The following is an 11,104-nucleotide window of genomic DNA, read 5'->3' on the forward strand; positions in this document are numbered from 1 at the left end:
GCGATAGCACAGTGGGTAGGGTGTTTGCCTTGCACGTAGTCGACCCAGGTTTGATTCCTCCATCCCTCTCGGAGAGCTCAGCAAGCAACCAAGAGTATCCCGCCTGCATGGCAGAGCCTGGCAAGCTCCCCATGGCGTATTCAATATGCCAAAATCAGTAACAACAAGTCTCACAAAGGAGACGTTACTGGTGCCCGCTCGAGCAAATCAATGAACAACAGGAGGACAGTGCTGGACAGTGCAGTGCTATTGAAACATTTAAAAAATATAAACGCACATATTTATTTATGTTTCCAAGTGTCTCCCGAGTAGCAAACCATTCCTCACTTATTCCCCCCTGCTCTGACAGGTCTGATAGAAAATTTAAAATGGGGTTTGAGCCTGCAGTTTCCCATCTTTCCTGCCACTCCTGACAACTCAAGTCAAATCAGAAGCCTGAGGGAATATCATGCCAAATTCAGGTGGCTCTCCAGGGGCCGAGAGCAGAGGGCTATAGAACAATATTCAGAGGTGTAACAACCCATTTCTAACTGAAGAAATGTCAGGATCTCTATAGCAACCTAGACATTGTGCCTAAGTGACCCAACATGATACCCTAAGGTACATAAAAGTTTTCTAAAACACAAAAAAACCTAGGCCAACTGGCAGAAGCAACATATAAACCTCTAGTTTCCCTAAAGTACATGTGATCTCATATAATTCTTGATTTAAATATACAAGATACAAGGTCATAACTTTTTTTATCTGTGGGAACCACAACTTGAAACTATACTTGAACCCCAGCCAGTCAGCTGTCTCCCACTAGAGAGACGTTCTTGCTCAGATTTGGATTGGGATGACAGTTTCTAGGAGAGATGAACCAATGCTCATGTTCGAGCAAGGATCTGAACACATCAGTTACTGGAATCATATTGTTGGGCTTGTGGGTGGAAAACTTGGGACTGATCTTTTCAGATGCTTGCCTTAAACTTCCCCTTCCCCCACCCCCATCGATTCAGTTCAGGCAGCTCAGCAAGAAATTTGTCATTCAAATCAAACACACCTTATCCTCAAAACCACAGTCACTTGGATCTCCCCTTTGCTTACCTGGTGAGATTCCTGAAACCCTGGAGATACCGGAATCTCAAGAAGTTGACTCCAGTTTCCTCTAGACTTTACCCTCCCCTCACTGCACACACACATGCATACATGTGCACACAAATGCATACATGTGCACACACATGCATACATGCACACACATACACATACACACACACTGCCTTCTTGTTGTCTCCAATATGTCATTTTTTTGGTTACAGTAGAAACAATAAAAGCCAGAAACTCTAAATTTCCTTAACCCGAAGACTTACACAAAATCCTGCTTTGTACTCAATTCATAAAATTGTAGCATTCCAGGGTTGGCAGGGATGCCAGGGTCAAGACATGACCTGCTTCTTTTTCACAGATGAACTAAACCAGGCTCAGTGAATGGAAAGGTCCAAAGTCATAGCGTTAGTCATTCGGGTTAACAAGAAAATCGAAGTCACTCACAACTCCCCATTCTTGGAAATGTCCTATCCCTGAGGATTTCTCGTGCCCCGGAGGGCACATTCTTCTCTCGCAGAAGACTGCTTTGCTGCTCTTCCACCAACCAGGGGGGGGGCCGCAAAACCTCAGAAATGTACCACTGTGCCTCCCTTCAGCTGCGAGGGTAACTGGCGTGCAGGTAAGAAGGGGGCCCAGGAGATTCGCTTGGCTGAGAATAGTTCTGTATTCGGTGCTCTCTGGCAAAACCAAAGCAGCAGTTCTCAAGTCTTTGTCGCTACGATGACTTAAATCATTTATATCTCCATTTAAACATCATGTAACATAACAGGCTTATAATTCAAAACACATTTTGTGCAAAACCTTGCACCGCACTGTAGAAGTCCAGGAACATAAGCAGCAATGTTCCCTTCTGGCCTCCTGTGGAGAGCAGACAACATTTCTTCAAACAAATAGTTTTTCCCTGGTTGCTTTCACCCTCTACACCAGCCTCTCGCTGTTGCTTTCCTGTTCCATTTCACAGGGTCCTCTCACTGGTATGTGAACGCATGTTAAGCTCTTGTTTTGTTTCAGGACAGACATTCCCTGCTGGGCTTTTCCTGGATTCGGACTATTTTTATTATTTACTTTATGTTGCCAGGGAGATGGGAGACCACAGATGTTAAGAGCTGAAATCTAGGGCCACAAGAGACATTTATCATTGTACTGTGGATGAAGTGAGCTCTTGTTCCCTCTTTCTGCAGTGCCCCCTGTTTATTTTATGAAGAAGTTACTAATGAGGAATCAGGCTTAATGAATAATATGCAACTCTGCTTCAGCTCCATGCACATGTTCCCAGCCACAGTGAGTGATCTTATGTGAGAGGAGGAAAGGGTGCGGGAGGAGGGTGAAGGCTCAGATTAGCAGCTGTCTGTCAGGCAGGAAACAAAATGATACATCAGAACAAGAGACCCATTCATTATTCTTTCCCAGCCTTCTGAAGAGAAAGGTTTGCAAATTATTTCACTATGGTCTGCGAAGGGAACCTGGGCTCCACCAGGTTGCAGCCATCTTCACCGAGGACTAGCTGCAGAATTCTGGCCAACAGTTGGAATCTGGCACAGAGTACCAAAGCGGGCAAAGTTTACAAGAGCAATACATTAAGACAATTGTGCTAAAAACACTATGCCAACACATTTGGGGTTTTTTGTTAATTAGCTGACTTTTGAAAATTTTGTTGACAATAATGATTTTTCATAGAAATAATTCCAACACCACGCCCATCACCAGTATACCCATTTCCTTCCCCCAAGGGACCTATCCCTCTCCCTCCTGTCACTTCCTCTCCAACTCAATCTGTGTGGTTCAGGTCCTGAGGTATGTTGCCTTTGGATCTTTGCTCCTAACTTGATGTGTATTCTTTTTTGTTTTCCTTTTTGGGTCACACCCAGCGATGCACAGGCATTACTCCTGGCTCTGCACTCAAGAATTACTCCTGGCATTGCTCAGGAGACCATATGGATGCTGGGGATCAAACCCAGGTCAGCAAGGCAAACTCCTTACCCGCTGTACTATAGTTCCAGCCCCATTGATGTGTATTCTTAAGTCCCACATATGAGAGAGGTCATTCTTTTTTTTTTTAATTTGTTTTCTAAGAAAGTTTCTTTATTTAAGGACATTGGTTTTCAAAGTTGGTCATAATACAGTTGTTCTGGGCATTCAATGTTCCAACACCAATTCCACCACCAGAGTGACCTTCCCTCCACCATTGTCCCCTTTTCCCCAACTATCACCCCCCCCCCAAGCTTACCCCTTAGCAGACACAAAATCATTTACTTTATATTGCTTGTTACAACTAAATGGCTAATGGAATTATCAAAAAACACTTCAATAAAAGGAAATCTCTAGAAATTGTTATATGTCACCATGGGAATCACTGTCTGAGGACAAGGACTTAACAAAAAGCAACTGAGCCTTTTTATTGCTAGCTGTACCTTCTATGTTATTGTTTTCATTTATTGAGTTTAATTGGCTTCTATGTTACTTCGCATCAAATCTGGTGTGCTCCTATGAGGATGTTTCTTCAGTTTTCTCATTTGAAAGATGGGATTGATATTCTATTTTATATTGGACAGTTAGGAAGGTCAGCATGGCTGAATACCCTGGTAGGTTCTCAGTAAAAGGCAGCTCATTTATTCAACATGACTCAGAGATTCATTTGACAAGATCCATTTGTCACACATCTAGGTGTGACATCTAGCTACTGGAGATAATATTTTAGGTAAGGTAAAGGTAAAAGGTAAAGGCCCTCCCGTTGATCGTCGATTTGCTCGAGCGGGCCCAGTAACGTCTCCATTGGAGACTTTGTTGTTACTGTGTTTGGCATATCAAATACTCTCGGTAGCTTGCCGGCTCTCCGAGAGGGGCGGAGGAATCGAACTCGGGTCGGCCATGTTGGCCGCTTGTAAGGCGAACACCCTACCGCTGTGCTATCGTAATATTTTAAGAAAGTTTAAAGATCAGATACAGTTGTCAACATCGAAGAAGGATCTGAGGTTTTATTCTTGCAAACTGGCAAGTTCAACTGCCAAAGTTGCACCAAAGCAGGCAGAAGATACAAGAATGCAGGGTCAAAGAAAAAAGCCGTTATGATTCATAGCAATAATAGCTGTCAATGTGTTTTTGACTTTTTTTTGTTGTGAGTTTCCTGAACCTTGGTTCCCAAAAAAATAATATGAAGAGAGTCAGATAACACCTGTATACACAGGAGTTGCTTTGTAAGGATAGAATCCTGAGTTAAAGGAACCACCATCTTTTATAGCCAGTAGTGAGACATACAGAGTCGCCTGCCCCCGCACCTGGCTGTCCTCGCCGGGGCCCCTTGGAGGGGAGCAGGTTGAGTTTCCCTCCTCGCCCCGACCAGGGCTACGGCAGTCGAAGACCTCCAGAACCAGCCACCACCATGCTGAGACCCCTCTCCACACGCATAAAGGTACTGGTAGAGGAACAAAGGCATGAGGGTCCTGGGGCTGAGATCTCCAAGCCTGCTCAGATTGGGGCTGAGCATCCTCCACCCAGATCCTCCATATTCCGGTAGGTAGGGGTCACACCCACCAACTGGCCCCCTGGCGCCGTGTAATCCCATCAATGGCCAAGACACAGAGACTATAAAACCCAGCTCCCGGACATCTTATTATCTCATTCCTATTTTGGACAACCTGACAGGCTACCGAATGTAACCTGCCCACACAGCAGAGTCTGGCAAACTCGCCGTGGCATACCCAATATGCCAAATACCAGTAACAATGATGGGTCACATTCTCCTAACCCTGAAAGAGCCTTGAATGTGGCACTTTTTTAAAAGTCTCAGGGCTACGAGGAAGGAGACATTACTGGGGCCTGCTCGAGGCAATCGATGAACAACAGGATGGTCGTAATCGTGAGTGAGACATACTTGCTCTTTGCTCTAGAGAGAGAGAGAGAGAGAGAGAGAGAGAGAGAGAGAGAGAGAGAAAGAGAGAGAGAGATCATCTCAATTTCCTAAGATTGAATGAAGTCTAGACACACAAAATCTGGAAGAAAATCAGCGTCTCTACTTGCAGGATATCCAGAAATGCAAGGCACTCATGGAGAATTATCTCCAAATAGGAATATATCTTTGTCAAGCTTCAGTGTAATCCTAGTGGCAAATGGATGGACTAAGCATTGAAACTTGTGGGTAAGTTTAATCGAGTCTTTTTGGTCCACCTGCATATTACAGAATCAAGAGTCAAGGATGGAGTTCTAGTTTTCTAATTGCATCATAAATCGAACAGTAGTTTACTACAATTGAAAAGGAGCTAAGTCAGTATTTATGCATTCCTATGTACAGAAGTCATCTTGCAGAACTTCTTTCTTTATCCACTTGTCTCTGCTCCTCCCATAAGAAATATATCATTATATTAAACAATCTCTCCATCCCTATCAACTAAACAAATAGACACAAATATTTGATTTACAGCAGTATAGTTTAGTTTTTGAGAATCAGGCTTACCTACCATAGCATGACCTTTGGCAAGTAATTTAGTGTTTCAGAGCTTTATTTCTGCTTCTGTAAAATGGATATGGTAATAGTGTTTATTTCATAAGATGGATGAATGGATAAAACCTTATAATCCATGCAAAGTGCTTAGAACACTGTCAGGCTTAAAATAGATGTTCGCTATTATTAATAGTGTATATTCACATAATCCTGTGGATATAATGTTCTTCCCCAAATGGAGAACTTTTAAAACTGTATGCAATATGGAACTTAAGACTTTTAATATAAATCTACAGGCATTTTTAGAAGAATCAAAACTGTTCTGCTTTTCTGTTCTTTATCACTAATCAATTTCAGCATGGTTCTGAGTAAGCAAGAATAAAGATAAATTAGTACCAAATAAAAGATTCACCTTCTGTGAGCATTTTTAGCATCAAGTTTTTGCTATATTCTAAAACAAACACCCCTTGCAAACTTTGTTTATGTGCTGAAAGGAGTTAATGAGAATTGCTTACCTGGATTCTTATTTAGAAATACTCAGAGTTATTATCATTGCTTTTTCATTTTAGCGGTAGTCTGAGCATGTTATTTACTGACTAAATTGCTGAAATCCAAAATAGAAATCTCTCTATATTTGTCTCTTCTGATCTCGCCCCTCCCCATGAATTAATCAAAGGCAATCAGCACATGAAATCCTGGGAGCCTCAAAGAAAATGTTTCTCAATCCACTAACTACATACTAGCATGGTAGCACTGTAGGACTGTCCTCCTGTTGTTCATCGATTTGCTCGAGAGGGTACCAGTAACATCTCCATTGTGAGACTTGTTGTTACTGCTTTTGGCATATTGAATATGTCACGGGTAGCTTGCCAGGCTTTGCCTTGTGGACGAGATACTCTTGGTAGCTTGCCAGGCTTTCCGAGAGGGGTGGAGGACCAAACCCGGGTCGGCCGGGTCAGCCACGTGCAAGGCAAACATCCTACCCACTGTGCTATCGCTCCAGCCCACTACTACATACTAGATGTGAACAAATTTATCTGTGTCCTCTTTCAGTTGGAATGAGAAGGGTTTGCAATCACAGTCTCAAACTCTTGCCTTGAGGAACAGTAGCCAGCCAAGGCAAGCAGATGCACAAGGAAGTGTAGCAATGTTGGAAGCTCAGGGTCTGTGCTCTCTGACTCTCCATGCCTAACCTTTTCTTCTGCCCTGCCAAAGTCTCCCCCATCATCCTTTCCACTGCATCCTCAGGATCAAAACCATACATTCTATTCTCCTGGTGCCACCGGAAATGTGCTGAATGGCACGCGTTGGATGAAAATAAAGTGTTCTTTATTTCAGTTGTTGGGGCTTTATCTGTAGTTGTGGGCCAGAAAACAAAATTACTATTTTCCCAATTGGGTTTTTTTAGTTGATTAGAACTACAGTGGCCCTAAGGACGGGAGGGTGCCCTATTTGGTTTTCCTCTTAATGACAGGTACAAAACATTATGCCAGGGTCAAAGTCCACAAACTGAAACACAGAGTGAGCTCCAAAGCAAAGTATGGACTGAAGTTAAATAAAACTTCAGAGTGGGCTCATCAGTTTTAACAAGTGTACTGCACTAATGCAAAAAGTTGATACTAGGGAAAACCTGTATGTGTGAGGGAGGAAGGGGTATTTTCTATCTTCAGTTCAGTTTTCTACAAACCTAAAACACTATGAAAATGAAATTACAGTTTGAATATAATACAAGGGCTGGATTGAATAGTAAAGCTGGCAGGCTTACTTTCCTTGCATGTGGCTGACCTGGGTTAGATCTTTAAGGTGACCTAGCTGACATGGTTTTCAGTGACCACATGTGGTCACTTAAGCACTGCCAGCAGAGATCACTGAGTGCCAGAGCCAGGAGTAAGCCCTGAGTACTTTTGGTGTGGCAAAAACAAAAAACACATTAAAAACAAGAAATAAAATGTAGGGATTAAGGCACTTGTATGTCCTGCATGAAGCAGAACCAGATTCCATTCCCAGAATCACTATGATCCCCTGAGTCCCTACAGTAGGAAGTCCTAAGTACCAGCAGCAGTGGCCCCAACCAAAAATAAATGAAAACAAATAAAATTATGTATTATATACATTCAGGTATAAGCTGCACATGTGTATCTGTGTATGCTACAGTGGTCACTGTTCTAAGGGAGACATGATGTGGTAGAAATGGAATTTCTTAATATATCTGAGAAATAATGGGATGGAAAAGAAGCTTGTAATTATATTTATGAAATAACAAAGTTATTATTTACCAACAACTATCACAAGCACCAATGATTTCTTATTTCATTGGGCATTGCTCTAAAACTCACTGTTAATATTGTTCATATCAAATGTGGAAGTTCACAGTGTAAACATGTTTCTTAATAAAGATGACAATGTGGAGGGCACCATTTAATGTAATATTGAAATAAACTGTCATCTCATCACTAGCCAATGCACATCCATTCTACAGACATTGAACACTTAAATGAACTTTAGTGATGGTTTTGAAATGAGCCGTTGCTTCAGAGTTTTTCCATGTCATTGTTTACATTCTCTTTGGATAGCTAGATCGTACTCTCTTTTTTTCCCCCCAATTTGCTTGATAGTATGTTAGAAACTGATGCAAACACTTAAAAATGTCTTCTGCTTTGCACATGTCAAAAGTTTTACAAAGCAATAAACCTTTCTGGTATTTGCCTGCCTGGATTTATAATGATACCAAGGCAAGCGAAGCAGATCTATAAGATTTCACAAACTCTCAGCCTTTGAATTAATTCATCAAGCACATGGGGTGGCGATTTTTGCCTTTTTCACCATTCTCTTGTCAGACAATGGCAGAAGTTGAGTTTTTATAGTAGCCAGTTGCACGGTTAGGAATGAAACGTTTAGCAATGTTTTCCCTGATGGAACATTCCATTCTCTCTCACAGAGCACATCTACTCTGGATGATATTGCATGTGAATTTTCGTTGTCAAGTTTAATTTTAGTTCAAATTTAGTCCTCTAGGAACAATAATTTTAAGACTGTACGATGTCAATAACCTTATTTTTATTCTCACTATATTCCATCTCAAAATACCATTGTACCTTGGAAGGCCTCATAGGATTATCTTGCACATATTTTTTTAACTATGTGAAGTACGTTCAGTAACTTAGCACCATAAAAGGTGAAAGTCCATGACAGATAATGATTTCTGTTCTTGTCTCGATCTAATTTTGTGAGACCCTTTTTGACACCTAATTTTTTTTTCTTAATTGGTGCTTCGTGCAGATCACACTTGTTACTTGTATCTTGATCCTTTTCTTGCAACCATAGTATGATACCATGGTAAAGCAATGTTTTACTATCTACTTGTTATTGCACAACTGGTTTCCACTACATGAGGTGAGCACATGCTAAACATATGTGCCCAAGTCTTGGCCAGCAGTTAATGGAGCATGGTCCCTCCCATGATAACGGAGGATATATACTTGCAAAAGTTGACCTCAGGGGACATGCACAGGCCTTAATTCAGGAACAGATTGGAGCCAAGGTACAAGTTCTGTTCGAAGACACATTTTGAAATCATGCAGATACACACACAGGAGACATCTAGAGAAATTTCTTTTCAGGTCTGGATTCAGCAGTACAAATCACAAGCTATGGTCTCTAACGTGTCAAAGTCTAGCATATGGCAAATAATAGCATATGTTTAGTATCATATTTACTTCTTCTTTAGGGGCTGGAGCGATAGCACAGCGGTAGGGCGTTTGCCTTGCACGCAGCCAACATGGCCAACCCGAGTTCGATTCCTCCGCCCCTCTCGGAGAGCCTGGTAAGCTACCGAGAGTATCTCACCCGCACGGCAGAGCCTGGCAAGCCCCCCGTGATGTATTCGACATGCCAAACACAGTAACAACAAAATCTCCAATGGAGACGTTACTGGGCCTGCTCGAGCAAATCGATGAACAATGGGAGGGCCTTTACTTTACTTTACTTTTTTCATTAGTTGAGGCAGATATATTTGAAAATGAAACTAGAGTTCTGTTTTTGTGAAATCTTTGCAGCAAGGTAGAGACTTGCCCCATTGAGAACATACAGATGATAATGCGGGAATGCAAGTGGGCCCCAAGTCAGGAAACTACACCCAATCTTTCCTTCCACACCCAGACTAATGTGAAAAGCCACATGGGGCTAGGATACAGAGAGAAAGTCATCTGAGAAGAACAGCATGAAGAGAGCAAGGTAAAATATGCAGTACCTTCTCTGCAAAACAGAGATGAAGAAATAGTAACCACCCCACCACCACACCCCCCCCCATAGGACTGGGAAGAGATGCCATGGGAGGGTCAGGAAAGGAAGAAAAACTGAGGGATGTGCCTTCACTTTGTAATTAGCTGGAAAGTTTTCCCTCCAATTTCACCCTCCCATCTCAAGACATTCCTTTCTCTGCTGTTTACAACCTCTGAAATCTCTCCATTTCCCCTTCTTTCCTTCACCCCATTAGTCTGGGTGTATATTTTCAAAACTGGTCTTCTGTGGAAAGCCATTCCATAGGAAAAAGAAAAATTCCACCTGGGATTTCTATTAAGTTAAACTCAATTAAATGAGTTTCTGTACTACAGGATCTCAAAACTTTACTATACTAAGGTTACTTGGGAAATTCTAAGGAAGGATACAATATGCCATGTTTCCTACACTCGTTCAATTAAAAATATTCTTTATAGAGTAAGTATTTATGTCTCCCTAAATTCATGTTGTACAAAACACAGCCAGAGAAATACCGCCATCTCCCCCAAGGTCTGTTCTTGGCCATATAAACATCATTTATAGGGGTGGATGTTGGGAAATTCATCCACTAAACCCCTTTGAAAAAAACTGTTTAATGTGCTTAGTTCCCAGGTGAGAAGAAATGGAATTGAGGTACATTTAAATTGAAATGACAATGAACAATTCAGCATAGGTGTTCTATAGGCAGGTCATAAATAAAACCACCCCAAAAGGCATACATATCATTACAACAGTGAACTTAAAAAAAATTTAAAAACCTATTAAAAAGGGTATATCATCACCAGAGCCTTGGAGATCAGGGTATGATAAAGGGAAGAGAGTGAAAGGAGACTTAAAGTGTCATTCGGGGCTCGAGTGATAGCACCGTGGGTGGGGCATTTGCCTTGCACGCAGCCAGCCTGGGTTTAATTCCCAGCATCCCATATGGTCCCCTGAACACCACCAGGAGTAATTCCCAGTGCATGAGCCAGGAGTAAGCCCTGTGCATCGCCGGTTGTGACCCAAAAAGCAAAAAAGTAAATAAAAGTACCATTCATCTCTCAACTCCAACTTGCCTGGTGATAACTTAAGGGAAATCTTCAGAATTTCATGTATCAAGATCAAAGATGTTTAATGCTTCCTCTGTATTTCTGAATCTTTGTTCATAACCCTATACCCTCTAGGTATAGACCTAGGTACTTAACTAGGATAGCTTCTTAATATACAGTGAATGAGTGGCATGAGTCTCCCAAAGAGGAATCGAAAGAGCTATGCTTGGAGTATCACGTTTCACTCAAATGAGAGAAAGAATCCGGAGTTCCA

Source organism: Sorex fumeus, unplaced genomic scaffold, assembly GCF_029834395.1.
Source record: "Sorex fumeus unplaced genomic scaffold, SorFum_2.1 ptg000048l, whole genome shotgun sequence".
NCBI lineage: Eukaryota > Metazoa > Chordata > Mammalia > Eulipotyphla > Soricidae > Sorex > Sorex fumeus.